Source organism: Octodon degus, unplaced genomic scaffold (genome assembly GCF_000260255.1).
Source record: "Octodon degus isolate 3935 unplaced genomic scaffold, OctDeg1.0 scaffold00024, whole genome shotgun sequence".
NCBI lineage: Eukaryota > Metazoa > Chordata > Mammalia > Rodentia > Octodontidae > Octodon > Octodon degus.
Genome location: NW_004524600.1, coordinates 8,665,440 through 8,671,408, shown reverse-complemented (window position 1 = coordinate 8,671,408; position 5,969 = coordinate 8,665,440). Strand labels below are relative to the sequence as shown.

General features: G+C 39.9%; 1 protein-coding gene across 2 annotated transcripts in view; it reads left to right on the top strand.

Annotated features, from left to right (window-relative positions):
* Hbs1l (HBS1 like translational GTPase) overlaps positions 1–5,969 on the top strand; it is a 95,911-nt gene that overhangs the window by 2,176 nt on the left and 87,766 nt on the right. The window lies entirely within an intron of this gene.

Genomic DNA, 5,969 nt, shown 5'->3' with positions numbered 1-5,969 from the left:
AGGTTGGATGCATCCAGAAATATTGGAAACTGGGCTTTGATTTCTTGAGCAAAGATGGATATGCTGAAAGTCCTCAAAAAAAAAAAAAAAAAAAAAAAAAAACCCATCCACTATTAAGGTGCAGAAGCTAATGTGACAGGCAGGAGGTGGATGCAGTATTAACGTGGGCGGGCTGTGAGCATCACACAAAGGGCAGACTCCGTGAGAGTCACTGCTGCCTCCTAGAGCTGAGAAAACACCAGCAAACCCTATGCCTTGCCATGGAGCAAGAAAGTGCTGTAAGTTCTGCTGGACCAAAAGGCTTAATGTCAAGGTGGGAGAGAGCCGTCATTGCTGAGGAGTACAAAATTCAAAGGTGTCAGGTGTCAGCACTGAGATCTGGACAGACTGGCTGTCTCACTAAGGTGGGAGTCAGGCGGGCGCAAGAGGCGCACGAGCACTTCCAGAGCACTTCCCACACGAGGAGGGCTGTTCGAGATGCTCCCATAAACCAAGCCGTTCATGTCCTCATTGCTGTGTGAGGACATTCAGCTTCTGTCTTTCACCTTACAGCATGATCCTGGAAGCAGGGAGCAGAGAAGCACGTGCCCCCAAATTCTACAGCTGGCAAGTGGAAAGGGGTTTTTGGCCTAAATGACTTTTCGACCATGACAGTAAATGGCCAGACGTGCCTTCTTCCAGGTGGCAGAGTTACAGAAGGTAGAAGCTTCTCACCGCACTCACGCAGGTGGCAGAAACTCTCTGCCTTCAAATTCGCTGAATGTTTGTCAAGCTTCACTGAAAGGGACTTTAAAAACACCCAACACAATAGTGTTATTAACATATAATTAGCATACAATACAAACCACTTTTTAAAGGAATTTTATTTTATTACATTTTGTGGCTGGCTCAGCCTGCCCTGGGTGTGGTGCCAGGGATCAAACCATGGTCTCTGTGCTTTGCCTAAGGTTGCCTAAACAGGCGCTTTAGACTGCTGAGCTATCTCACAGGCCCCAAACCCACCTATTCAAGTATATAGTTTTATTGTTTTTTTGGACACAAGGTCTTGCTATGTAATTTAGCCTGGCCTCAAACTTGCAAACCTCCCGCCTCAACCTCCTGAGTTTTGGGATTATGGGAATATACCAGCATGCCTGGGAAGTGTGTGAGTATACTTCTGTAGCATTTTAAAAAGTGGCTTTTTTATATTTAAAGAATTGTGCCACAATAAGTTTTATAATAGTCCCATCACTTTAAGGAAAAAATTTGTTCATTAGCTGTCATTTTCTGTTTACCACCAATGCTAGGTAGTCACTAGTCTACTATTTTTTTTTTTTTTTTGGTGGTACTGGGAATTGAACTCAGGACCCTGTGCTTGCCAGGCAAGCTCTTATTGTACTGAGCTATCTCCCTGGACCCCCACTAATCTACTTTTAATCTCTAAAGATTTGCCCACACTTGCCATTTTACATAAGCAGAATCATACAATATGTGATCTTCAGTGACTGACTTCTTTCACTTAGCGTAATGTTTTCTTTTTTTTTTTTTTTTCAAAATTTTATTGATAACCAGATAGCAACGAGACAGCTTCAAATCAAATCGGACGTACCGTTTCAACAAATAACACACTGCATATATTCTTCTTAGTGGTTAATTGCTCTACAAGATGCGGACTTGAGATCCTATTTACAAACACCATTAGAACAAGTCATTCTATTCATTAAGAGAATGTGACTATGTATCTATCCCAACCTCTTTGAATACACAGATACAGAATGGACATTCATCGGTATGCCCTATTTCTTCTAAGTTCTGTTATTGAAGTGTAATGTTTTCAAGTGTATATCCATGCTGTAACTTTATCAGTACTCGATTTGTTTTTACTGCTGAATAATATTGTGCAGTATTATATCTCAATTTTATTTTTCCATTCATCAGTTAGTGGACCTTTTGGACCCTACTTTTTCACTATCATGAAACATACTGGTATGAATATTGATGTACAATTTTTTTTTTTTGGCAGAACTGGGGATTGAACTCAGGCCCTTACGCTTGCCAGGGAAGTGCTTATCCCACTGAGCCATCTCCCCGGCCCCAGATGTACAAGATGTATTTTATGTGGACAAATATTTTCATTTTTTGGAGGTACTAATCATAGTCTCTATTTCCATGTTATTCACTTTCTTATTCTTTGCAGGTTCTTTTTACAGAATCATACTCTTACCAACTTTTCCAGTCATTTCCTTTTTATACTTTATAAAATGTATTTATTTTACATGTTATACATATTTTCCAGCCATTGAACAAAATTTAACTCAGTTTTGTATGAGCCACTCTACTGGATGCTGGAGAGACACAAGATAAACTAGTGTTTCTACCTAGTTGGGGAGGAGGATAAGGGCTGAAGCAAACATAGAGTTAGAATAAAATATTACTAACATCCTATTATATAGAATATTAGTAATATGTATCATAGCAGTGACAAGTAGGGTGTTCTGAGGACACAGAGAGGGGAACTTATTCTTGCCAGAGTCAAGGATTCATCACAGCATGTGTGACACCATGGAACTCCCCTGAGCAATACAGAGAGTCTGGAGACAGAAGGGCATGCTAGGCTGAAGGGACAGGATGTGCTCAAGTCCTGGGACGGAAAGCGCACAGCTGGGTTTGAAGCCACAGAAGCAAGAGCCGTGGCACACAGTGCCTCCAGTGGGGAGGTAGAGTGGCCGCAGGTGAAGGGAGAAGCCAGGAAGAGAGAAAATCACAGAGGAACTCAGAGGTCTTTCTAGGCGGTCTGGATTTAAAATCTGAAACATTTTACACTGGAGGATTAATTACTACTGGAGCATCAAGGACAACATGGACTTGTGAAAAACTGAAACTTGCTAAGCACTTCTGAAACAGCTTTATTATTAGATTTCATGATGGAGTGCTTGACAGTCAGACAGCCTAGGCTTGGAGGTTGAAAGCACCTCATGCAGAGGAAGAAGGTTTCGTCCAGGTGTTCCTTTTTTTTTTGCTGGTATTCCCCATTTAGTAGCGCACGTCTCAGTACGCAGAGTTTTAAGTTCTGTTTTGTTCTTGAGGGGATCACTTTGCTTTATAGAGTTCATGACCCCACCAATACCTTTGCCCGGTTTTGATATGTTCTGCATTAAGCTCTATAATGCCACAGAGAAATGAAAAACACCATGGAGTCTTCTTTGAAGACCTGTTTCAACCTCTCTGAAGCCTCCTTCTTTGTTTAGTTCTGCAATCAGCATTGCTGTCAAACGGGACACCCGAAGGCCTCCCATCCTTGAGGGCAGAGTTTTGCCTTGATAGCAGGACCTGCTCACAGCATCTGGCTGATTTCTACTCTGAGAGTAGAAATTTAAAAGAAGGCAGAGAAAATCAGAAAAAGAAAAAAATATAGGAACATTCCACAAAGGAAGGTAATAATATAATTAGTTCTAGCAGAAGGTTGTAATTTGGAAGATCCATAGAAAATGAAAATCGTTGTTTTTAAATTTTACGGATACATGGATACGATAATCCAGATGAGTAGATTTTATGTATTAATATATAAATTAGAAGTCTTAAGCAATCACAGAACTGCAAAGGACCCCAATTTATAGTTTGTAACCTAGGCTAGGTAGTCTTACACATTAAGTTAGAAAACTCTGGATCTTTTCTTATATGTCTGTAGTTTGGACTCATAATGATTCTCCTGTTTTCAGCCTTCCCAGCGCTGGGATTACAGGCAATGGCCAGGCTCAGTGCTCCCAGGGGTGTGTGTGTGTGTGTGTGTGTGTGTGTGTGTGTGTGTGTTACGCTGCATGTGTCCGGGATCAAGCCCAGTCCCTGTGTCCCTGTGCTTGCCTAAATAGGCACTTATTCTTCAGAGCTATTTCACTGTCTCTTGCTGTTGTATACTTAATGTTTCTACCTATTCTAGATTTTGTCTAAATGGAGTCAAACGACACAGACTCTTAAGGTCTGTCTTCTTGTGCTCATATTGTGCCTATGGGACTCATTTGTACTCTATTTATTTGCAATAATAGCTGACCAGATAGTTTAAGTTCTCCTTATTTGATTCTTTTTTTCTTCAAATAGCCCTAAACACTCTAGGATATTTGTATCTCCATTTAGACTATAGAATCCGAATACCAATTTCCATTTAAAAAACAAACATCACCCCTGCCCCAAATGGTGAGGGTTTCGATTGGGATAATATGGAATACAGACTAATGTTGGTGGAATTGATATCTCTCTTTAATGTAGTGACTCTTTTAAAACATGAACATAGTATATTTCTTCATTGAATGGGATTTTCTGTTTCTCCCAGCAAAAATGCTTTCCAGTTTTATTTTAGATTTTATATAACTTTCCTATTTATTCTATCAACAATGATATTTTCTATGCCAAAGAAGCTACTTTATTTTTAATTTTTGTTGTTTGTTCTTATAAATTATAAGAGTTTTCATCATTTAACACCATATTTTCTGGGGATTAAACCCAAGTTCTTGGACATGCCACCACTGAGCTACAACTCCAGTTGCTTATCTTTACTTGGAAAATTTAAAAATTATTATTTATGATTGCACTGAATGATATATGGAATACTTAGAATTAGATCATCAAAAGTTGTGTAAGAAAAGAGTTGGGTAAGATTAATATTTGAAAACTAGAAAGCATTATTCACTGAAATTTAAAAAAATTATACAAATGGAGAGACATTTGTTGTACATGTGTTGACTCAAGGTTAAAAAGGTCAGTTTTCTTCAAATTGAGCTATAGAGGCAGCAAAATATGCTGCTTAAATTGCCAGAAGGAATACTGGGTCTTAATTTTAAAATTCATTTTAAATGTTGTTATGGTTTGCCTAGATGCCCCCCCAAAGTCTCAGGTGGTCATAGGTGGGGTTTTTTATTTTATTATTTTTTTCCTGTATTTTAGGGAAGGGCCTACAGGGAGCCCAGGGTCTCACTACTAGATCAGACTTGTAGTGATTCTCCTGTTTACAGCCTCCCAAGTGCTGGGATTATCTGCATTGGTGGTATAGAGGTAAGCATAGCTGCCTTCCAAGTGCTGGAATTAAAGGTGCGTACCACCACACCCAGACTTAATCACTGTCTCAGTGCTCCCCGGGGGCGGGGCTGGCACTACAGGCCCAGGGATCGAAGCCCCAGCCCCTGTGCCTGCTTGCAGGTGCTTTAATCTGCTGAGCTATTTGGCTGGCCCCCGAAGGTTCTTTTAAGAGGGGGCTGAATCTGGGTGTGTGAATGTGGATTAAGGGTATATGAATATGGATTAGGGGTATGATAATTGGATTAGTCAACTGCTCATTAGCATAGTTTTGGGTGTGGATTATGGATGGCCAGGGTGGCACCAACTAATAGGTTTATAATCTGAATACAGCTGAAGGGAAAGGGAGGCTGGCTGCTGCTGCTTTGGTGCCTTCTCTGCCCTGCCAAGGGCTGTTTCTCCTCCTCAAGGGCCCTCTACTGTGTCAGCCTGCTTTGGAGCCAGCTAGGTCCTGAAACCTCTACAAAAGTTGAGACAATATAAACTTTTTCTTCTTTATCTTGTGGGTGTTGAGTATTTTGTCTTGGCAATGAGAAAAGTAAGACAAATACAAAGCACTTAAAATACCCAAGAGAAGTTTACAAGAGTAGAGCAAAGTCTGAAGAGCAATGCTATGTGTTCTTAAATTTTTGAGGCTACAATAATCAAGAAACATATCATTGGTGTTAAACTCGGTGAATAGATCAGTATGTGAATAAAACAGAAAGGAGAGCCCAGATATAGGCTCATATCAGACAAATGATTTTTTTTCATAATTTTATTGATAAACAGATAGCAATGAGACAGTTTCAAATCAAATTGCTACGACAGTTTCAATAACTAACACATTGCATATAGTCTTCTTAGTGGTTAATTGCTGTACAAGATGTGGACTTGAGATCCTATTTACAAACACCATTAGAACAAATCATTCTATTCATTAA